Raw genomic sequence first — 25,117 nt, forward strand, 5'->3', positions numbered from 1 at the left:
TGTAATCTCATACCCAATTTGAACCATAATGAAAACAAACTCGCAACCACAGTTTTTATTACAGTTGAATAATATAAAAATGTTTCGCTCCTGTGCCGTTTTAGTGCGGCTTCCCTCATCAATAACAACATCGCTGTTGATTGTGGCATTTTGCACGACTTTCCGACCACCAGACTCTGAACCACCATCGATAGGGGGTCGGTGAATTTACTCTTTTGCCTTCACTGTTTGGTTTGGACCAACCAGCTCCAACCTTCATTCGCTGCGTTCACTCGAAGCCAACAGTTTTACCAGGGACTCTGGCGAAATACGACGTGTTTCTGTTGTCGTTCCTAAAGCGGCGGCGCGCAAAGTTTGTATCGAGTCGGCGTGGTGCATGTAGCGCGAGTGCGTCCGGCGAGTTGTTCCAAGATTTCTCAACACTGTGCGGCGGCGTCGATTGACGGTTGAAGAAAAGCAGCGTAAAACCTCGTGCAAAAAATCATACGAGCATAGAAGATAGATGTCTCGATGCGTTCAGAGTGTAATGTGCATTAAATTTGACGCAAAGTGAAGTGTAAATGAAATAAGTAGCTTCAGTTTTTGGCATAGTGAGCCGAAAAACCACTGACCAGTGAGTCAAAAAAAGCCACTTCGAAGTGTTTGTAAGAGTGCTTATTTATTTATAATAGCGTGCAGTGTACAGTCGATCTCGATTCGCAAACCAACCGAAGAAGACCAAACTAGATCAACATCAACTATTAAGCAGCTCACATTTCACGGCAATTCATCCGACATTGAAACAAGTTTGTAAGTAGAACACGGCGATCGCACCACAGGAGATTTACATGTACCAAATGACACGAACCTCGTCCTTCTTTTAACGACTTTTCCAATTGAAAGTGAAATAGTCGCACCTCTGCATTAGCCCTGTTTGCAATCTTCATCGGCTTTCTTGGCCTATCATCGATCGACAACAACCTCTAACGAAAGTGAGCGCTCTCCACCAGCTACTGTTGATCATCGGGGTTGTGGACTGGTGATGAGCGTGTTAGCCATAGCAAAACGTAACGATAAGTCGGTTATTTACATTTTCTTCAGCATTGAGCCGTGAATCACGCGGCAATAGTCGTCATCATATGCAGTGATTGTTTTGTGTGCTACGCTATGGAAAGATATAGAAAAGAAAGTGATCGGCATTCACAGCAGCACATACGAATTCGTAAACGTTAACCAGCCGGCAATAAATTATTTATGAATGGCGGCGCGGTATCCTTGCGGAAATAATCAAGAGAAATTCCAGATCCGCTATACAGCTGATTGTAGGGCACTGATTACAGATCTACAGTTTTTAAGTAGTTTTACGGAGCTACGCGTTGAATATCCTGGTAAACACGAACAATCATTTTGATCCGAAGTTAAAAACATTTTGCCATTTTTAATTATCATACAAACACGCATGGCGCGATGAACATTTTCTTATTTCAAAATGGAATGAATACAAAGTTTTAGATTTTTCCCGACGTTTCCACTCTATTTCGAGTCTTCTTCAATTTTCCCTTTGAAGAAGACTCGAAATAGAGTCGAAACGTCGGGAAAAATCTAAAACTTTCGTTTTGGTTATCCTAGACTGCAACGCCGTTAGAAGTTCAGAATACTTTTCATTCTTTGTATCACTTTTAGAACTGTTATAACCAACAATTATATTGATATTAGGAGTGGATTGATTCGGTTAGGAAAATATTGGAGGTCGAGTTTGACTATACGTTGAACACCCAGATATCCAAATGAGACCATACAACTGAATCTGAAATGGTTGAATCCTATACCACATTGTTTAGTTATCCTGAACGTTAATCTGGTGATCAATTTACATGAAAACAAGCTGTTCAAGGTTCTCCAAAACGCTCTCTAGTTCAACTCGAGGAATCTACCAGATCAATCAGAGCTTTCGCAATGTCCTCATCATCGGTACATATCCAATACGGTTCAAAAAGCATAAGAAGTAAAATACCAAAAACTAATACCAAAGAAGTACTTGCAAAATACTTTAGGAATAACAGTCTAAGGAATTTCAATACCTAACAATAATAATTTGTGATGCGTTTGGTATTGTAATAACAAATTATGTTATGCCTGAACTATCGTGCATATTAATTCTTGGTATTACTCCTTTGGTGTTTTACCTGTTATGCCAGGCTAGTTCATAACAGAGTATGGTGTCAATAACAGAATGAGGTATTTATGAGCTAACTTCCCCTGCTCGGACCTACCCTAGACAGACCTACCATGTTTGAGCCATTTACTATCGAGTTTGAGGATATTTTAGTACAGTTGCCAGTTTTTTCTTGAATCAATCCAGGACACTTTATACATTATTTATTTCGCTTATCAAATCGTTTCAAAAGAAGTTTGTGTCCTATCAACCTTCAACACCCAGTATGATGCAAACTACTCGATTTCTTAGAAACGATTACTTTGGATTTTGTCAACATTTTTGAAAGAAATGTTTTACAATCTTGATCTCGTAACCGTGCGGTTTGCTGTGCCGGTCGTCTGAGCGTATGATGTAGTATATGTGTGTATGTTTGTTATGTATTATGAGCTGAGGGTTCGATTCCCGCTTCAGTCGTAGAAATTATTCGAGCAAACACTGGTACATTGGGTATTTTCCGTCCTTTATTCGATGTAAGTGTTAAGTTTGAAAAAACCTTTAGCAAAGTGTTTTTTTTTATTTTCAATTGCTTCAGGCATCCTCCTGATTTTACAGATTTTTTAGATCTTTGGATGCTTCAGATTTTACACATTTTCTAATATCCCGATTTTCAGATCCTGGAAGTGACTCAGAGCCTTCCGACTCAGATCATAGTCATGACCTAAACTTTTCAGAATATTTTTACATATTCTTGATCCCGTACAACAAACTAATTTCCCACATTCCCCAGACCCTTAAGTTTATTGCAATGCTTTTAGATTCCTAGGATTTTCTACGGATTCCATATTCTTTCAAATTCACTGTCTGGGACTATCCCATGTAATACGAGACGTCTGGTCACTTTAGAATTGAGAATATGCCACATTTACGTTCCTCAATTCTAAATGAATCATTAGAAATCTATATAATAAAGCTTAGTTCACTATTGTGAAATAGACTAATAGACCGCAATAAGCAGAGTGGCAGAAAAAATATTAGAATTGAATACGAAAATTTAGAAGACTATTTCGAAGAAAATACCAATGTTTCTATTAAGGTTTATTAGATTTAATAGGCTTTAAATCGGGTACTCGATTGATTCAAGTACTTCAATTCGATACTTAATTGGTATCGGATATCAAAGTATCGATTCCAAAAGTACTTTTTTTTTTTTCAAGTTTGTTCATTTAGTAGGCTCAGGCGTGTATAACACTTTACGCAGCCACGTTTCTTCGTGATATGTACAATCGACATAACCTTACTATTAAATTAGTAAGAGAGGGAAATAAGCCAACGTATTCGTGGTGACCCGAGGTTAGGTTTACATTGTTTAAGAATGGACGGGGATTAGGATTCGGGAATCAGGGAATCATCATAATCAAGGAATTTCAGCAGCTCATCCGGTCATTTGGAAAAGTACTTGTTATTGAATCAAAAGTATCGAGTATTTACTCGTATTTACTAGTATCGATTCATCCCTACTAAGGACTAAGGAGATGTAGAGCAAAGTCAATTCGAATATCACCACATACTTGAATGATCAGATAGTTCAAGCATTATGAATTACAGGACGTTTTAAAGAACAACATAGTCTGTAGTAAGATTGAACCCATATCAACTCCATGGACCTATACAAATTTTATATCATAAATCATTCATAAATTAGTTCATTGGATAGATCAAATGTTCTGAACCGTAGGACGTTTCGAAGAACCAAAAAGGATCTATAATGAGCTGTCTAAGACGAGTTTAGTACTTTCCATGGATGGATGGAAAGTACTAAACTCGTCTTAGACAGTTGAAAACATTCCACTAAAAGGGCCTACATATTTTTTCTCTATAATAAGGTTAATCCTCTATGAACCGCTAATGAAAGGACCACTGACTCAAGGATATGAGCGATGTGGAACAAAGCTCCCTTGGAAATTAGTTAGAAAGACTATTAAAGTAGCCGAGTAAATAGAGTAAATAAAATAGAGTCAATAGACTCACTGGGATGTTTAACGATGAGCGGATACTTTATTCAGGACTTGGTTGGTCAGGTAGATTGCATGTTCTGAACTGCAGGACATTTAGGAGATCCTGTAATATTCACATAGGGTAAATCCGGATGAGATGCTACAGCTTTTGAAAAATCGATATTTCTCCTGAACAATGCGTTATATTGAAACTCTTCTTATTGTCTCTGATAGTTTAGGGATCCTACTACATTGTGTCATTTGTAACCGTTCGGTTCCATTTGTGCTTGTTGGCTCCACCACAAGTCCTTTTCATTTCCCCTACCGAATACAACCCTGTAAACAAATGTATTGAAAACACAGTCACTCCACGATGGTCATGTCAGTGTGAGTGAACCTGTTCCATTCCTACTCGTACCGAACACTTATGTCAAACGAGGTTCGAGCAGTTTAAACGCGGGAAAAAAATTTGCAGCCCTGAGTGCTTAACGCTCACCCACAGATGTCACTAGGTTAGAGCAAACATTAGGGTGCAGAAAATTGAAGCATAAACGTCAAGAAAAAATATAATCATAGCTTTTGTATAAGACAAAACTTTATAAAAGCTATAATTATCTCACACCAGGACCCCTTTGGTGCCAGTTTCTCGAACGGAATAGTAGTGCGCGCGTGGATAACTACAATAGTTTGAGAATTAGAATGGCCAAGAGACAGGTGCAATCAAATAGAGCATCAATGTAAATATCTAAAGGAAAAAAGTACAAAAATATGTAAACAATAACTGGCCTAGAAAACGAAACAATTATCAGTGAAACAAACAGAAAAACATAGAAAAAGATCCACACAAAGGGCCTTTTTCTTTCCGTCAAGGCCAGAAGTACAACAAGTCCGCCCGAGAAGATCTGAGGCCAAGCCAACCACAATCGCCATCTGGTTCGTTCGGCGTGTGGAAATATGCGTGCGTCGCTCCTCGTGGCGTGAATCTTCGGTAAACCAACCCAAGTTAACCAACAGCGGCCAAGGAGCCAATCATACCGGAAATCGTCGGCAATTTTCCCGAATCACTCGGTCATCCCGCTGGCAACTGATCCGCATCAACAGACCAACCTTCCGACAACCGCAAGATGCCACATCGAATCGGCAATTAAACACTCGTTGGAGACTGCCAACTCGACTCAATCTGTTAACCGCTGGCTATAACCGAGCATCGCCAATCTCACGACATCCGCTGGCTGGTCAATGTCGTCCGTCAACACCTACCACTTCCAAGGATCCGGATCTGTACCACCAAAATGCATGCATGCAATACAGCTAAGTACCCACCTCATGTGACGTCGCAATGAGAGTAATAAACCCTTTTGTTAGTTAAGCGAAATTCAGTGGTAGAGATTTATTTGGAGACTAGCCCTGATTTATGAAATTTTCACCATTTGCGTTTGTTCCGTTTCAACCGGGTTCACAAAGCAACCGTCCAAGCCTCGCCTTCCGAGTAACTCAAAATAGTGTGATTTACCCTATTAGCTTCAAACCCTATTTTACTCCGACACAGAGAACATCCCTGAGAAGGTGTTTCTTTACGATTCGTTCCTGCTTCAACTGAGTTGAGGTTCGTGTATGGGGTAGGATATACATTCAACGACCCTCAGATTTACCGACCCATTGAGCTAGCGAGTTACACATTCAAGACATTTGCAAAACAAAGAAAAACGGGCTGTATTATGTATTTATATTTTAATAAAAAAGTCAAATCCGGGTGAGACCCCGCACCTCAGGGGGAGACGCCGCACGTGAGAGATGTTGTAGAAATGGAGATTATAATTTGTTTTTGACGTTGAACGAACTTAGAGAAACATAATCATTCATATTTGTATTATAATACACAGTTTAGGATATTAGTCATTAATATGGATTTATTTTGTTGTTTTCCTCCCACAATAAATTGCACATATTGCGTTTTCCTCTGGCCTAATATTCTTTATTGAAATGCTCCTCGCCTGATTTTCCTGTGTGGGGTATCTGCTCTTACAATTCGTAACATGAACTCATATTAATTACAACCAAAAAATAAGAAATAGGGCGCAAATTGATTTGTTTCTCATTATTGTGATATTTTAAGTAGTGAGCACGCATGATAACGATAAAAAAACGACACTGATTGAGTCGGAATCGTTTCTTGTGCAAATATCATTAATTTTAAATCAATGTTTTTAACAAAGAAACAATTAGCCAAGAACCCCTGGATTTTTTTGGCAGGATTCTCCTCCCAATCCCGTGCAATATCTAGGTCTTTGTATTTTATACATGATTTTTCCACTTAATATACCGACACGGCATCTCACCCGGATTTACCCTACATATTCTTGGACATATTTGCTGATACATCCGAGGATTTTGTACTCCAGAACAGTTTGGACAGCCTAGGACATCTGAAAAAAGGGCAATGCCCTTTATATTCTTTCTATTCTAGTTTTGGTGGGAATAAGTAAAAAAATCCAAAACTATGCGATAGTTTTACGTAAAAAATTACATTAAACTTCAATGGGATTAAATCAAAATGTTTGTATATTAACTACAATACTCTTTGCATCGGTTCTATAAAAACCCGCAAAAAGTCGCTTCGATTGCGGAGGAGTTTCGACGAAATAATACATTAAAATATCATTGATTTTTAAGCTTGTTTTGGGAAAGGAACCCTGCCGGGGATATCATTTGTACGTTGTCCAGTGACTAATGTGTACACTGAACCAAAATATCCTCCTAAGAATGACTGAAAAGTGTATTGCGTCCGCTCCTTTACGATTGTTATGCTCTTTCTGGATGACGATCATTCGTAAGACATTCGGAATATTTTCCTATTGGAAATGTATGATAGAATAGACTTTTTCTGATTGGGATACAGATGTCAATCAAAGGAAGGTAGTTTAAATATTGATTGATAGTTTAAAAATTGATAGTTTAAATATTGGGTCGCTGCAGTGCAATGTTCTATTTACGCTTCCATATCAACGGCGACATAATCGCTGTCGCCAAGCGATAGAATCGCGTCGCGACTGTCGCGTCGCGTGTGTTTGGGGGGACCTTAAAGTTGGTGTACCAATTGTCGCCATACATAAGAACAACTATTTAAAAAAAAAATAAGTAAAAGGCATATAGGTGGACTTTACGTATCAAGCGAAAGCTTTTACTTCCTGCTCCTTAGAACAGCTGTGAAAATCACAATAAAATTTATAATTATCCTCAAAGTTGATTAATCCATAATAGGAACGCATGCACCAGTTGTGGCACTATTCTTAATTTTGGTTCCTTATTTGATAAATCCCATTGTTTTCTTATGGGACTGGCCAAATTGGGATCACTAGTGCGACAACTGGTGCAAAGGACGTTGGAAATTAAGCAAAATCAATTTTTACAATTATGCTTTGCTTGTTTTGGAGGAAATCAAAGGTGTTATCGTGTAATATGAATATGCTTTATCGATATGAACTTGGTTTGCGGTGATTTTATTGGTCATTTGGCATATAAAGCACTAGTGCGACAACTGGTACACCTAGCCTAGGTGATCAACTCGATACAAACGGAATTTGGAATCCACTTACATTATCGTTTGTATGCCGTTGCTGCGCCGCCGCAGTTGACGCCCTGAATATTTCTGATTACTCTGTCTGGTCCGTAAGTTACTGTGACGGACATCTTGTTTGTTGAAGTAATAAAACTGTTTAATAAACGGTTTATTTTTCTGTATTTTTTTTCAGATAAAGTTGTTTTCGGATCACTTTTCAAGAATACATATGACTTGTACTTACCGAATTTCCGGGAAAACAGTCTGCGAATTCCTCTTCACCTCTGCAAGTCGAGTAAATATGATGACTTAACAGCCGCGCGAAAAAAATGTGATCGATGCGCCGCAGATGCATCGTTTCATCGTTTCGGCTTCGAATAATTGTGATTGATCATGAGGCACGACTGTTCTAATCATCATCCGATATTTGGATGAATATCATTTGTATATACAGTGAGACTATTATGAGGAACATACATCTGGCAATGGCATGAAAATATCACGTTCATCGGATGATTGCCAGTCGAATTTGCGAAGGTGAATCATCCGACCAAATCTGTCGCATGATTGCAGGATGAGCTATGTTCCAGATAGTGGAAATTGCAAATCATTCGTTTCCAGGATGCTGTTTTCGTTCAGTGTAGTAGGCATAACAACAACCTAATTTTGGAATATTACATTCATCCTGAACGACGTGCATATATCTTAGGATTTAATTTTAGCTTTGAGAATCTGTCTTATGCAAACAAAATATTATATTCTAATACGAATTAAGAGTTGTAACAAAACAATATTGATTAGTCTTAATTAGGGTCGCCAACAACAAAATCACGAGCAAGCTATTAGCTTCCAAACTTGTCAATAGAAACTGGTTCAATCTCTGCACACATAGCGGCAACTGCTAGATGTACCGTTATATGGGAAATCTGGCGTAATTTTATTTTCTCTTGATGCAAAAAGTGAACATTTAAATAACAAGTTATCTGTGTAGTACACCCAACAACGATAAGAAACCTTCGGGCTTTAGGAGCCTACGCTCAGTCGACCCCAATTTCTCCCATTCAAATGACCATCATTTATCCGGCAGGCCTTGAAAGCATTCCCGCTTGTTTCAAGTTTGAAACGCTACGTAGTAAAAACCTCTACCCAAGGATGGCTAATCAAGATCCCATGCGGTTGGTCACTGCTGTACATGGACTAATACTTGAAACCATGAAGCTCGGTGAAACGAAAGGAAATATACGGCGACGGGTGACGCGTGGGCATGTTCACTTCGAGGAAAATTGCTCAGTTCGGCACGCTATAGTCCTACACTTTTCTCGAGAGTGAACCATAACAGAAATGTCTCCTCTGCAAAGCGGTACGGGTAAAAGTTGTGACCGCAGCTTACTTACCTACTGTGACACACTGAGCTAGAAAAGATGCATTGGCACGGAATGGCATATTTGTTGGCCAATGCTTCCGTTTCTAACGTAGGGGAGACTGGGTAGACTTGATCCGCTTTTCTGATTTCCGATGTACCACAGCCAAAAATAAATAAACATACGCGATTTCCACACAGACTCTCTAAGAAATTTAGTATTTAACTTTACTGATGTATGACAGTCCTTAAATTATTGTTGTTATTGATACACAATCGTTTTTTTGGAGTGCTGTCAAAAATCGACTTTTTTGAATTTTCGGGGGAAATTGATCCCTCTCCAAGAACTTGCTTTTATAAAATTAGAAAGGTGTCCTCAGATTTTTTAAATATTTTTCCTTCAAAATATACAGAATTTTCGAATTGCTGTGCGTATACATGAACGACTTTTTTTATTGAATTCGACAGCACATGCAATTTTAAAATTTGGGGAGACTTGATCCCTTTTATGATATCTACGCAATAAATATTTTTTCCTGCCAAAACTTCATCACATTTGTCAAATCTACAAAAATTAGAAGCCTGAATACAGATTAAATTTTTTTGAATTTTTCGCCAAATTTTGTATGGGTGACTAATGGGGATCAAGTGTCCCACATTGAGGCAATAACTTCAAATCCAAATATCCTAAAACTTTGATGGCATTTGACATTTTCATTAGTACAGATCATTAAGCATATTTATGGCTTTGCGCTGTGAAAAACGAAAGCATTCGGTCATTGTTATGAAAAGTAGTTCAAATTTTGCGTGGCCAATAAAAAAATCTTTGGGAAGGTCAAAACATACAAATCGCCCTGCAGAATAAATAAGGTTGTCCAAAAAATAACTCACCACATAAAGGTCATTTGTTTAGAGGAGTTATTTAAAAAAATACGCTAGAACAAAACTACTTTAGTTCACGATAAAACAGGGAGTGATCAAGTCTCCCCAGGGATCAAGTCTACCCACCTTCCCCTAATGATAATAAATCTAAATGTGTCTCATATGTTGTAGGACATTGTACTTTAACATTTTTACAAAATTAGGCATCATTTCAATTAAAAATTTACTTTTATTTGTCTTTATCAGCGAGACTTTCAGCCCTGGGCTGGCTTGTCTCGAAAAATTAACTCTTGAAATTTTGTTTGGTTTATATTATTGAAAAAACTTCCACTGCTAGGCTTGGTTATTTCAATTTACATTTAATATCATCGTCATGAACACCACGGTCACGGTGAATGACTTATTAATCTCGCCCACCTCCGATGATGAGACGCGATCGACTAACTGTCAGTAGACTTCCATTTTTATAAAACTCGTATGCCACACCGAATGTGTGAGTTTGTTTGTAGTTCGCAGATCATGTATGGCGTGCAAAAGGCTATTGAACACCGGCTTGCCGTTTTTGGATTATGGTAATTATTCAATTCCTTACCGGTGGATCAATGTGAATGTAATTCGGAAATGAAATATAATGGCATGAGAAAGTTCGAATTGTTTATGCCCATCGCAGTGGATAGAGCACACCGGCAATTCGCCTTGACGGTGGCTCTCTGGAAATTGAAAGAGAATTGAGCTTTGACTTCAAATATTGAAATTTATAATGGTGAAGGATAGGAGGGAATGAAACTTGGTTTGCTAAACTAGTAAAATGAAATAAAAACTCGAAATTGAAAAAGAATTGAGCTTTGGTTTCAAATATTGAAATATAATAATGAAGTATAGGGAATAACACTTGATTTGCTAAACAAATAAAAATGAAATAAAAACATGAAAATATTTTGTTGTTTTAGGTTTTTAAATTTACACAATTAAAGCATTGAATTTAAATTTTGTTTTATTCATTACCGTCGTCGGTAATCAACTACTTAGAATGCTTGTAGAATGGATTAAATGTATCTGAGGGCAAGAAGACTAAAATATAAGAGACCTTTTTGAGCGATTTTGCTCTACGACCTCCAGGCTCCCGGTGAGAGCGATGACCCATTCTCACCCCCCAGACCCATTGTCACCCCCGATGGCGGTACATCTTGAAAACATATCGTAATACAGGCAAATGTTCAACCTATCCTTTAGAATGATTTAGGTCATTAGTTAAAAAAACGTGACTACATAATAATTATTTGTCCAGAGAATCTGTAGCAGAAAACATGCTATAACAAAATAACTTCGGTTCATGGTAAAACAGGGGAGACAAAGTCTCCCACATGCGAACTGAAGCTTTCAACCTTTCTCCCTATTTCGTGGACCAGGATTTGTCTGAGTATGAAGCAATACGCTCATTGTCGGTGAAAGTAAGGTTTCACGTTTTGGTGCGTAGCAAATGATTACGGATAGTAAATGATTTACGGATTCCTTTATTATAACTTTCGCAAAATTTAAGACATATAAACAACATTAGATCACTCTTAGCTACTCTTTCAATAAGCCAATGATACAATGAGATGCACGCCGAACAAAGCGTTCGATGCTTTGCTCAACATGCTACCATTGGATTCATCGGTATTACGAAACAAGAGAAAAGTAGTTTTTGAATTTCAAGGTAACTATCTCATATTTTAATTCCACCTACTGTTATTAGTAGCTTTGACAGATACGTATATCGATTACTCAACAGGTAAGTGTCACCGTCTTCAGTTTCCTCAGTGTACTAAAACTATATAGGCTTCTCACAAGGCCAAAGTTTTTTCAATACACTGGACGCTTGTTGGTCCTTTGCAAAATTTGTATTGTTTTGATACAGAGAGAAAGTTGTGAGCATCTTTAAGCATTGTAGATTGTAGAATCTTCTGCAGAAAAGCTTCTTCTTCTTCTCATTGGCATTACATCCCCACACTGGGACAGAGCTGCCGCCTTTCCGCAGCTTAGTGTTCTAGTTAGAGGTCACTCCTGAATGAATCCAATTTTCAAAGTACTCGCGTTTTTCAAGGTACACCATTCGATATTGAAGCAGCACACAGCTGTAATTTTTATTTTTCAGTTTTGCTTCAGCATTTGCCTTACCGTCGCAGCATGCGTGAAAAAAATAAAATTACAGTTAATACGATGCTTCCAGTAATCGAATGGCGTGTTCAAACGCGAGTTATTTGAAAATTAATTCCGTCAGGAAAACGTTAAGCACAGCTATTAACTGCGAGGCTTCTAGCAGGTTACCTATTTTGCATTCGTATACGTCATGAGGCTAGCGCGATGATACTTTTTATGTCCAAAGTCGAGACAATTTCCTAACTTCGAAAAATGCTCTAGACCGGCACCGAGAATCAGAACCCACCCACCTCTCAGTGCTGGTGCTTGCTTTTGTATGGCCGCGTTCTTACCGCACAGCTGAGGAGGTCTCTAAATGACATAGCAGAAAAGCTATGTCCTAGATTAATTCTCGATTTCTGATTCTGTCCGCATCTCCAGATTGTGCAGGAATAAGGTGCTGTGAATGACCATAATTTTTGAGGCAGCGTATTCAATTAGTCGTAGGCCGTTGTCGTTCGTCAGCCGAGGGCACGGAACTTTCCAATAGTCGGTCTAAACTTCACTTCCTGACCAACCTGAGAGATTACATCTACTATGATAATGTTGACGTTGTGGCTTGAGCAGCTATCGTACTCATATTCGAGCTGCGCGTTGAATGTGTCCTTAACTTCATCAGAGGTTCTGGAGTACGGATGCTGTGGACGTGGTGTGCTAAAGTTGAAGATCCAGCATTTGATCTTCAATCTGCAAATCCCCTCATTGATCGGTCACCACGAGATCACGTGCCTCTGCAATATGAAAGTAGTACCTAGCTCGTGTGTGTTGCCACGGCTTGTAAGTCACGGCTAGCTCAGGGCTACTCTTTGGTTCAGGGCTGGCTTTCACGTACTTGGAGGACTCCAGATATGCAAAGTGGACATCGACACATCAAAGGACAATCGCATAGAGACGGACTTGCATGCATACCTAAGGCTCATAGTCTGATAAATAATAAGAAATTTGAGATTTTCATTTTACCTTTTTTTTCAACGTGCATAGGAAAGGTAAGGGGGAGAGAGGAATAAAGGGAACGATGCGGCCGATCAGCTGTTGGGGCCCTTTAACATGCGGGAGAACGAGATTGAGAGCATTGACATACCTGGATCTTCGGGCAATGTACCGATCGAAGAGGTGCTCACGGTAGAAACCACATCGGTTACAGTCACTGACGAGCGGGCGAACCTGCGGCCTCGCCAGGATGCCACCTCCTTGTCGACCGATTCCCCGCACTAGACCGTGTATACGCCACCCGAAATGACGTGGGGACTCATTTATCTATCTGCACGCTCACTTTCGGTATTCGATGACTTGGCAATTCTTCTCCGCGTTCTCGACGATACTCTGCTTGAATCTAAGCTCGGCCACCGGTTTAAATTTCGTCCTGGCTGCTATTACGTTGGTCAGCGTTCAGTGCTCACGTAGGGGAAATCAAATCGGTAGAGTCGTTGACGAGGCAGGGCGAACCAGCCGGCCTCGCCAAGATGCCACCTTCTTGTCGACCGATTCCCGCACCTAGACCGTGTATAGCCACCGAAATGACGTGGGGACTCAGGTAACTATCTGCACACTCACTTCCGGAAACATCGGGGTGGATAAGGCTCGACGGCTTTCTGGTAACTTGCTGCTGTCTTCCCTGGAGCAATGCCACTGCTTCTAACACAGGGAACAGGTGTCTTACACGTGGGTATATGGCTCTGGAACATGGGGTCACTGGTTGCGGGCCAAACACGGCTCACCGATTCTCTGACCAACCAGAAGGCTTCTGTTGGTCGGGAGGGAATATAACTTCTTCCGAACTATCTGCGAACCCTTTAGATTCCGATTTCCAAATACTTAGGACCACTACTCCGTTTCCACGACACAGTTGTCTCTTTTATCAAATCGCGGCGTTAAACCAAACCGTCTGACTTGCTGTTCTTCTCCAACTCTGGTTCATCGGTTATCGTCCAACCTTTCTGCTTAGCTCTCATCTCTCTTTCGTTCTCTCTCATTCCCTGACCGTCGACTCCGATGATTCCGGAAATGGGTAAACGTTCCATTCCAATCCGTTGGGGATGCTAGCCGTGCTCCGTACACTCAGCAACCGAATTAGTAACCTAGTTAGAATAGGTTTAGTATTATTTTGTAATGACCCTAAAAAACTACACAGCGCGTTTTACGTTTTTTTGACGTAGGACTACGTCTGTGTTTTCTATATTGGGTACACTTTACGATTGCGAAAATCGGGACCGTCACGAAAATATGATAGACTTACTTTAATATCTAGCCGTTTCTCGATGGATTTTCATTTTTTGGACCATTCGATCAAGGATGAGTCAACGCTTCTTGTATTTATTTGTTATCTGATTTTCAACTATTTATTATCGATAATTGATGATAGTTTGAAATAGATAAACTAACCAATCACGTTCATGCATCACTGTACAGACATCAAAAATCAATCACTTGCATTTGGATCAATCCTCGTTTGAACAAGGTTTCACGCGAGCAGACGCATCAAAGCGATCGCAGCGGAGCGAACACAGCATCACGAGGCGCTAATCGATATGTTGCTGCAGATCATTCAACCTCAACGAACAGAATTTCATATGAAGAAAAGGTTGACCATAAAATAGCACTGTGGCGATCCCGCACCGCCAGTGCCGATGCTGAAAATTTATACAAATTGTGGTGTCATTGTTGAAAGGAACATTGGGAAAAAAATTGATTCTTCTCAGGACCAACATTTTATGAAAAGAAAGAGTTAATTGCGAAAAGACTGTTTCTTGGTCGGGTTTGGCGTGTAGTTTGGTTGCTGTTAGTGATTCCATCCATTAAAATTCATCATCATCTCCTCCGACGCGCTATAAAATTCGCTATTTACGATTGAGTTTACACTTGAAGAAAGTTTATTTCGGATAGTCGGATCAACCTTCTTTGATAAATCAATGAAGACGCCATCTCAGTGGAAACTATCTACAGCAACCACCTTCGGTGAACGTCGCTCGGACAGACTGATGCCGAAAGAAAATGTTTTGTAATATGAAGAAACTTCGTCTTGAGTCAAACTTCTGTTTCTCGCAACAATCTTGTGAAAAAGTTTCAGGATTCTTAAATTTATTATTCTCGATCGGTCGTTGTCGGGAAACCGATGAAATGGCTGCTGTGAAAAGCAGCTTTCTTATATCTAATGAAGTAATTTCATTAGTCCCCCTTCATTAATCGTTGAGTGCATTATATTTACAACCATATCAGCTCACAAGGGGCGGGGCTAAGCAATTTATTAAATGAAAGCTGCTGTCTCGAGGCGCGCAGCCATTTATCGGATTCCACGAGAGGGTTCGACATTCGATGCAGCGGAGCGGACACAGCACACGAAGTGGTGGCAGTGTTGAATGCTGTAAATTTATTTCAACCTTTGGAGGCTTGAAAAATCATCAAGTGGCTGTCGGACAGTTGCAGCGCAAGGTGTCGACAGCGATTGGATGCATTAGTTATTTGAATGGAATTGGGAAAGAAAATTGGTTCTTCTAGGACCAACATTTTACGAAAAGAGAGTTAATTGCGAAAAGGACTGTTTCCGTGGCATCGGGTTTGGCGTGGTAGCTTGGTTGCTGTTAGTGATTCCATCCATTAAAATTCACTACATCATCTCCTCCGACGCCATCATATTTGCTATTTACGATTGAGTTTTGCACTTTGAAGAAAGTTTATTTCGGATCAACCTTTTTTGTATAAAATGGTGCCTTTTGTATAAAATCAATGAAGACGCCACCTCAGTTGAACTTTCTACAGCAACCACCCATCGGTGAACGTCGCTCGGACAGACAGATGCCGAAAGATAATGTTTTGTAGTATGGAGAAACTTCGTCTTGAGTCAAATTTCTGTTGTCATTCCTCGCAACAATACGCATCTTAGATAAACAACATCTCATAACAAAATTCAGAATCTTGCGAGAAAATTTCATAAGATTCTTAAAATTTGTCATCCTCCGAACGGTCCGTTGTTCGTGGAGTCCCGATCAAAATGGCTCACGCGCGTCGATAACCAGCTTTCTTATATCTAATGAAGTAATTTCATTAGCCCCGCCCCTTCATTAATCGTTATGAGTGCACATTATATTTACACCTATACCAGACCACAAAGGGGCGGAGCTAACGGGCTTAATTTATTGAATACAAGAAAGCTGCTTTCTAGCGCGCGAGAGCCATTTTGATAGGGATTTCGCAGAGAGCGGTTAAATAAGATTTTACGCAGAGCCGACGCAGCGGAGCGAACACAGCAGCACGAAGGCGCTCTGATAGTATTTTCAAAGGAAAATCATCGAATTGGTGGTCGTCATTCAACCTCAACAAACCAGCATTTTATGTGAAGAAAGAGTTGATTACAAAAATGACGTCTGTTTCGATCCCGTGCGATGCAGTGGCGATGCTGAAAATTTATTCCAAATGGTGGCGTCTTAGCGAAAACTCATCGAGTGGTCGTCGAACAATAACAACACGAAGTGGAATTCTAACCCTAACGTTTCGACAAGCATTGGGTTGCAGTTAGTTATTGGAAACGTGCATTGGGGACACAAAATTGGTCTTTCTCAGGACCAGCATCTTCTGAACAGAAAGGGTTGATTGCAAAATGGACTGATTCGGTGGAATTGGCGTTTGGCGTGATAGTTCGGTTGCTGTAAGCGATTCCATTCATTCGAACAAATTTGTTGCGTTGTCACTCACCGACGCGCGCTTTTCATTCTTCTATCGAAGAAAAACCTTCTGTTAACGCCAAACTATTAATTTTGGACTTTGATGAACATTCTTGCATCCCGGATTAAACTACCCTTGTGTAAAATAATGGTACTGTAAAGAACCGATATTTTTCAAATAATGGAGCTTTTCAATCCTCAACTACAACAAAACATAATCAAAATCTTGTGAGGAAATTCCATTTGACTGCTACTGACGCCATCCATTTGAACAAACTCATTGCATCATCTCCCTCCGAAGTGCGCTTGTGGTTGTGCTACCAAAGGGCAACTTTCTGTCGTCGCCAAACGTTGGTAACCCGAAAAAAATCGATATCATTACTAATAACTAACGAAACAAAACCAAAGAATCTTGGCAGAAAATTTCACTTTCCGTCGACGACGGCCAAATCGATGAAGACGCCACCTTAGTGAAAAATGTCGTTTAGCTGCCTTAGTTTTTCAAATGGCGCATTATTAAAAACAACAAATCTTTCCAAAATCGTCATTGTCGTTTAAACAGCCGAACAGTCTGTTTGTCTGGGTAAACAATTTTCCTAGCGGTCAAAACCTCTTCTTGGATAAATAGTTTAAGTCCTGAAAAGGACTGGTTGTAATTTATTCTTTAAGTCCTGCTCACGTTGCCACCAGCGCTATAGAAAACGATGCATGTACGCTTCCATCGCGGGCGGAAGTCGAACGTTGCAAATTAATATATTTGTGTTTTGTTTCGCGCCACCTCCGATTCTGCGTATTTTTTTCCTTTCGTCCGGACATTTGTGAGCATAATGTCTTCTAGGATTCTGATGATATCCACTGAAAGATAGACGAATGCCTTCAGTGGCGATGCGGCCGATGAGTCGTTCCTTTTCCACGGCTGGTTCATCCAACTGGGAGCTACCTTCAGTTTCTTGATTCGGTTGACCTCCGAGCAGTTTGCACAATGCTAATAAATTTACACAAATTATGATGAAAAATACCTCCATTTCGTATAGCTACGTAGTCGTCACCTTTGCGTACAACCCGATTGGGCTGCACCTTTGAGTTTTAGTTGTGTCTAATTAAACTTCCTGCTTAGTTTTACAAATTCAATCAGTTAGTAGGTTAGTACATATGTGTTAAACAAAATTTAACAATTTTTCATATATAGTATAAACCAAAAGCAAAATCGAATATAATTCAAATGTTTTTATTTTTTTATTTTTTATTTTAATGAAATTGGAGCCTTCCTAAAGACTAATTATGACTTGAATTTCAGGGTTAGTAAACAAAATCTAGCTTTCTAATTAAGGTTAATATTTTATTGGGAAAAAACACACATATCAGCCTTTAGGTGATTGTTCAAGGTCAATGACCGGTAACAGGCTCACGTTTTTTTTTTTTTTTTTTGACGAAGGTGACGGAATCTGCAACCAGACTCCTGGGGAGACAGGGTGGCTAGTGGAAGAGACGTGCCACGCAGAATTTCTGTAATCCCATCTACGACTGTCCGCCACGATAACTCGAAGTTCCACTGCCTAGGCAGTCCATTAATGCCCTACTCTCACTCGCTTCCGTGACAATCAGGGACTTTCCTCGCACACCGCGTGTGCGTCTTTCCTCGTATACCGCGCGTGCACCACTCCGGGTGTGTGGGTACCACCTACTGCCACTCTTATTACCATCCGTGCCATGCGTGGCTTACATGTGTACTCGCTCATACATTCCATCCCTTTCGCTGGCACCACTCCTCTGACATTCAGTCACTCGCTCCGTGATACCCCCGTAATACCCCATCCCTCATTTGTTTCCACTCTGTGCACCTCCTGTGCATCGTTTGGGCATGGAACACCCGGCAAATCACGCGTGCCTAAAACTCACGTACCCGGGCTTTGATACTGTCGTCAGGTACCTTGCAAGAGGTACCCTCCTGTTGACATTTCGAAGCTCAGATAATTCTAAATTAGTGTGGTGGTAACCCCGTCCTGCAACGGAGTGGCACCGCTTTCCTTACACGTCGCCAATTTCTGAGGCGCCCGAGAAGCATCAACCCCCGACACTCCTGCCAGGCATAACGAGACTTACGTGTCCCCTAATCCTGAGGTGCCACAGAGGTATATGCCCCCGCCACTCCTGCCAGGCCTCACACGACTTCAGTCATTCTAACACTACCGACCATGCGTACCATACGATGCTTACTTGTGTGCTCACCCACACTCAGAAAAATCGACACATACTTTATGGCAAAAATCCATGTATTTTGAAATATGCATATCATGCGTCTGCACATACTTAATTGCATACGAATTCACACATGGATACTATGACCCACATGGATAGTATGTGAACACTCATGCAATGCATGTGGGCGCATGGAATATATGTGACGAAAATATGGAATCCATTTCGCTACCCCATTGCAAAAATCCATGTGTGAACTCATGAATATAATGCGGAGTTTTTGTGAGTGCATACACTCGATATCCCACTCTGTGGGGGTATTACGAGCACCCATTCGCTTGCACCACATGTGCGCCACTTGGGGGTGTGTGGGTACCACCCACTGCCACCCGCTTGTTGCCGAGGCAGCCCTCACTCTGTGGAACCTCCCCAGGCTCCCAGTGTTGAACTTATACAAATTATAAAAAATCACGTTAATAATGGGAAACGGCTCTGGTATGATTACATCTAAACGTTCGCATTTATTAATGTTTTCCAGCACACCACTTGCAGCGCTACAATCCGAATCCGTGGTCCTTCAGCACATCGGCGATTGTGCGTGTGGTCTGGTTCATATTCTCGAGTTGGTAATATGATTATACGTTGTATAGTTTTTCAAAAGCTGGCTTGCAGGGCCATTTCCACTTTTCGGAGGACAATAGTGCATAGTTTTGCTTAGAGTCCCTCACTGGCACTCGGACATTGATCAGTCGCCCCATAACTCGAAGAACATATGCTATTGTGTTGTATTCATACCTCTGAAGAAGAAGCAAACTCCTCCTTCCCGATCAGCATTAGATCAAACTTATCAGCCGGGTTGGTTTCCCTGATATTTCGTACCCAGCTTGCATTGCACCATGAAGATAGAAGTTGCTGGGCAAGAGGCCGAAGGTCACTCAATGGGGTCTATTTTATTCCTTCAGATACAGGAATTAAAAATGGTACGCATTCCACAGCATTTACCTTTCAGATGATGAAAAAAATTTTCATCGAATTTCATAAACTAACCTTCCGCAAAAAAATGTACCATTATGGCATTGAGCTCAATCGGACATGGTTTGTGGGTGCCTAAAATCGATCTTTTTATGACATTGTCTGATTTTTTTTCCAAAAGTCCCGAAAACATTCAAATTTTAAGATATTACATGTCTACTAAATTTTCATAGACTATATGCTCGAACATTTTTTTTTCAACTAATATTATTAAAAAATATAAAAAACTTGCTACATATCACAATAATCTTCTACTCCAAACAACTCGGGTTTTTTACTTGTTTGCGCATGTTTGTGCATTCAAAATTTGTCTAGAAATGGAACTTGTAGAACTACATTTTGTAGAACTACAATTTGTCTAAAAATGGAACTCTCGTAGCATGAACAATTGAATGAACAATTTTATGAATGATTTTATGCGTTTAGACCCATGGGTGCACTTTACTTTTTTTCTATAAAAACCATCATAGTTATTCGCTAGTTTCCCTTCCGTATAGTCATGTGGGCAGATTGGTGAGAAGCTTTGAATATATTTGCGACCGTATTCGAAGCTAGCCGGTAAAAAGATACTAAAATTGGTCGTACAAGTACCCTCACATTACAGGAGATGGTAGATGAAAGACCGCGCTTCACATAGGGAAAAAAGCGCCCTGCTCAAATACATTGTTCATTTGTAAGTGGGCTATTGATTCCAACCCAAGGCGGTTTTACTGGAAACTCGTGAAAGCAACGGTTCATTCACTTTGAAGGGCTTTATTACACAATAGGTTTCATTTTACCCTTTTTTTCTCACACTCACCCGCTCTTTGCATCAAAAGCGACTAAAAGACTGGATTTGATGTGATTAAACTAGGCGTGGTATTAGTTGTTAATGTGTATACGAGAAAGAGTAAAATATTACAACGCCTATGCCAGTCATAATATAAGTTATTTTATATTTTTAAATGAAAGGTTCAATTGCAATTCAAGCTTAGTTGCACATTTTTGGACTGAATGCATCGACTTTACTGTAATCCAATGATTAACTGAGATAAACTACCAACACAACCTAAAACTGTACATATCTCATGCAAAAAGTATTAAATTTGAATTTTCCAAACAGAACAACAAGACACTACAAGCCAACGCTAATAATTTCTACTTGAAAATTTTCTTTATTGTCAACAGTACTTGTAAATTCCACTAATATTATTAGTGCGGTTTACTTGTAATATTAGTCTTGTAAATTCATACTTTAGATTCATTGCAACAGAAAATGACAAGTTACAACGACTCTACTAATATTATTAGTACAATTTCGATTATGCTACAGGCCCCAGTTCTTCTGCAATTTGCTTTCAAAGCATGCAATGATTTCTTTCTTCCGTTATCTCTCGAAGAAGAACCTGAACCTAGGTTTTGCTTGGTTTGGTGTTGATAAACGTGTGTACCTAAATGAAAATCTCACGGAATCAGCGCGCAGTATCAAAGTGTTGCGTTGAAATTGAAAGTGGTGGACGAATTCAGAATGTTTTTCTTCAAAGACTGAATAATTCACTTGAAACCGTTGGGAGATGATGCTGCTGTACCAGTCTTCGATGTTGAGGATCTAACAAAATATGGGTCAAGCAAAAATAACCTCTCCTTGTAATATCATGTCCTTCCCAGTTGTTCCATGAATCCGATCCGTTGCATCCTGATTCTTCTTCTCGAATAAAGTCGAATATTAATAACCTATCCTTTGAAAAATTTCTATGATCCTTTCATGTAATATCCTATGATTCCTTCATAGTTTTCTCATGATACCGTCCTTCCTAAACGTGTAAATTCGAAATTGAAATATCGGACGTCAATCAGCTCTTCTGCACAGTTGCCTGGGTCTGTTGCTGCTGTTGTTGGAGGTGCTGGATATCGATTGCTGATTGTTAGATGCTGAGAATTATTTACTGGATCCGTTGAAGTCGTTATATAAACACTATTCGTTGAATTCTGTTCCCTTACCCTCTTTATTAGATTAAATATGATTTCCTTGTAAGATTAATAGTACCGTTAATTGCATTGCTGTTTTCCCCCAGGATAGACTGTCGAATATTTAGAGCAACAGCTATCCTTTGAAAATTTCTATGTCCTTTACAGGTGATAATACTATGATTAACCAACCATTGTCCATGAACAATTCGTTTTGGTGATGTTAAATTTCGGTGATTCAAGCAGAACAATGACGTCAATCATTTTTGCAAAAGGTGGATCTGATTGATTTATTGTTACCAAACAATTCCAATGTTGTGTTCAATTTCAATCAAGGGTGCTGGATATCGATTACTGCGATATCATTTGCATCACTTGCGAATTATTTACAAACTGACCAACATCGCACATTGAGATTATAACGCACTATTCGTGAATTTGTTCTACATTCTCTCGAACATTATTGGGTTACTTTATAGTATAAAATTGATTCGATCTGGCTCTTGTTACACTGACATTGTTGTCAGTGACGTGCTTAGAGCAGGTTAGGCTCCCTCATAAGTTCATATTCGGATTGTGAATTGCCGAATAAAGGTTGCACGAAGAAGAAGAAGTCGAAGGATGATATTTGAAAAAAAATTCACGGGAAAATGTAAAAATTCTAGGAGCAATTTAATTAAAAATGATTAGCAGTACGGGATTGAACTTTTCTTATATAGTATAATAAACACATCATTTCGATTTTGAATTTTATTTTGTGATACATATTGTACTTTATACATAGTATAAGAATAGTCCAACCCCTTACTGTAAATCGTTTTGAATTAAATTGCTTCTAGAATTTTTGAGAGAAATTTTAAAGAATGTCCGTATGGTTACCCGTGCTTTATTTTTTTCAAAAATCATTCTTCAACTTCTTCTTTATGCTACCTTTATTCGCCAATAAAAACAAACGTGTTGGGGAGTCATATGGCTGCCAGTTCTGCTTCATACGCCAGAGGTCGAGAGTTCAATATCAGGCCCATTTTATTCTCTTCCATCTTCTATCCTATACCTACAAACTTAACCATTCTAGCATTCTGTTAGGGTTAAAAAAAACATTACCTAAGCTCTTTTAGTAGAATGGCTTCAGGTGATTTCGTTAGAATTAGAAATTAACAAAGTTTCTGCATCCTACAAGAATATAAAATCATTTCTATTCAATCATATTGTGGTAATCCATTAGGGGCCGTTCACACATTACGTAACGCTGTAGGGGGGAGAAGGCGTCAGACCAGGCGTTATGGTTCATATAAAAAAAATCTAAATCTATCATACAAAAAGTGTGACGAAGGGGGGTCTAAAACTGCCACAATTTACGTTACGTAATTTGTAAGCAGACCCTTTATCCAAGACGAACCTTTGCCTTAAGAACCTAACCTCCAAATGCCAATAAAAAATCTGCATGAATTCGTGGTAAGAGCAGAAATATTCTCGGTTTGCAGTGAGCGAGGGACTGTATTATCACTTTCTTTCTATTCTCGATAGACCGTCAAGACGTGACCAGGGCATAATTGACCATTAGTTCTAGGGCTCTCAGACTGTGCACATTGAGGTTGGAAAGCAAGTAACTACGAAATATACGGCCATCATAAAAAATAATAAAAATATATTCGTAACACAAAAAAAAATATAATACCGTCTGTATCGTAGAAAGTTGCAAGTACACCCAACACAATTTTGTTTTGTTTGTTAATTGTTATGCCAACTCCTTGCATTAAGTTGGTTTATTTGGTTTCGATCAATACATCTAAACGAATATCGTTGGCTCCTCCTAGAACAAGTATATGAATCGTGTACAGCAATATAACTATAACCCACACAATCTTCCCGATTCCATTTAGCTTTATGACGAAAAAGGACACAAACCTGCATGGTGCTGATTCCACTCGTATCACTCATTGCTATAACTGTTACCCTTCCACTTGAGATTATATTATGATTATCACATCCACATAGCATTTCCACGTGGATTCTTCTTCTTCTTCTTCTTCTTCTATGGCTCTACACTCCAACTGGAACTTGGCCTGCTTTTCAACTTAGTATTCTAGTATCATTTCCTCAGTTATTAATTGAAAGCTTTTCTATGCCCAGCATTGCATGAGTATGTATCTTGTGTGGCAAGTACAATGGATACACTATGCCCAGGGTGTCGAGAATGTTTCCAACTCGAAAACATCCTAGACCGGACCGAGAATCAAACTCGCCATCTTTGGATTGACAATCCTACGCCTTTGCTCGCAAGGCCTCTGGAGACCCCTGAAACGTAGATAATGATTGTCTTTGGTCGCATCTTTCTACATCTGGATGGTTACGGCGTCAGTCTAGATGCGCTAAGTGTGGAGGGTCCGGGTTTAACACCCGTCTTTGACCGATTTTTGTTGTAAGGTTGCAGAGGTTGTCGAAATATACAGCATTTTACTCCTCGAAGGGGGAGTGTAAAATTAGATTTAATGTAACCATTGTTTATTTTCTAGTAACCGGAGGTCTAATGCAAGGGCCTGCCGTTTGCTTAACGCAATATGTGCATATGTCGCAAATTATGGCAAGCGGTACGCGAAACTAATGCAAGATTGTAATAAAATGTTGCAGTCTCTTGTTGGGTGTACATTGCTGGACCGTTCACAAAGAAAAAGTTATAACGCTTCGAAGATTGATTGTTTAAACTGAGTGTTATTTCAAAATGATTGGTCTTATAGGGGTGAAGAGCAACTTAGAGTTTTACGGATTCATTTTTTAACGTAAAAATACGGACACGAAGGAAGAAGAGTTTTTCCCTCCAGTACCCATGGGTTGCACGGTAGTGCTGGCAGAAACATTGATTTCTTGTATATGGTTTGCACAATCAATCTTCGAAGCGTTATAACACATTTGAATTATTTGTTTGAGATTCTGCATACATCCATTTTACACAATTTCGAGAAAACAGCAAAAAACTGTTTTCGAACAAATTGGCTCCAAATCTTTCGATTTCTTCGATACAGATCAATAACTTTAGGCAAAACTCAACACCCTGGGTCACTTGCAGTATAAAAACTGCAACCAGTACTCCATAATTTCTCTTCACAGTGCGTGCACAGGTGTAGTTTCTCAAACAAACAAAATCATACATTCCTGAACAAAAAGTTT

General features: G+C 39.6%; 1 protein-coding gene across 1 annotated transcript in view; it reads left to right on the top strand.

The window, feature by feature from the left end:
* The first annotated feature begins 262 nt into the window (after positions 1 to 262).
* LOC134225820 (uncharacterized) overlaps positions 263 to 25,117 on the top strand; it is a 71,233-nt gene continuing 46,378 nt past the window's right edge. The window contains exon 1 of the mRNA XM_062706191.1: positions 263 to 789. The gene's annotated coding sequence lies outside the window, so the exon portion shown is untranslated. The remainder of the gene's footprint in view (positions 790 to 25,117) is intronic.

Source organism: Armigeres subalbatus, chromosome 3 (genome assembly GCF_024139115.2).
Source record: "Armigeres subalbatus isolate Guangzhou_Male chromosome 3, GZ_Asu_2, whole genome shotgun sequence".
In the NCBI taxonomy this organism is placed as follows: domain Eukaryota; kingdom Metazoa; phylum Arthropoda; class Insecta; order Diptera; family Culicidae; genus Armigeres; species Armigeres subalbatus.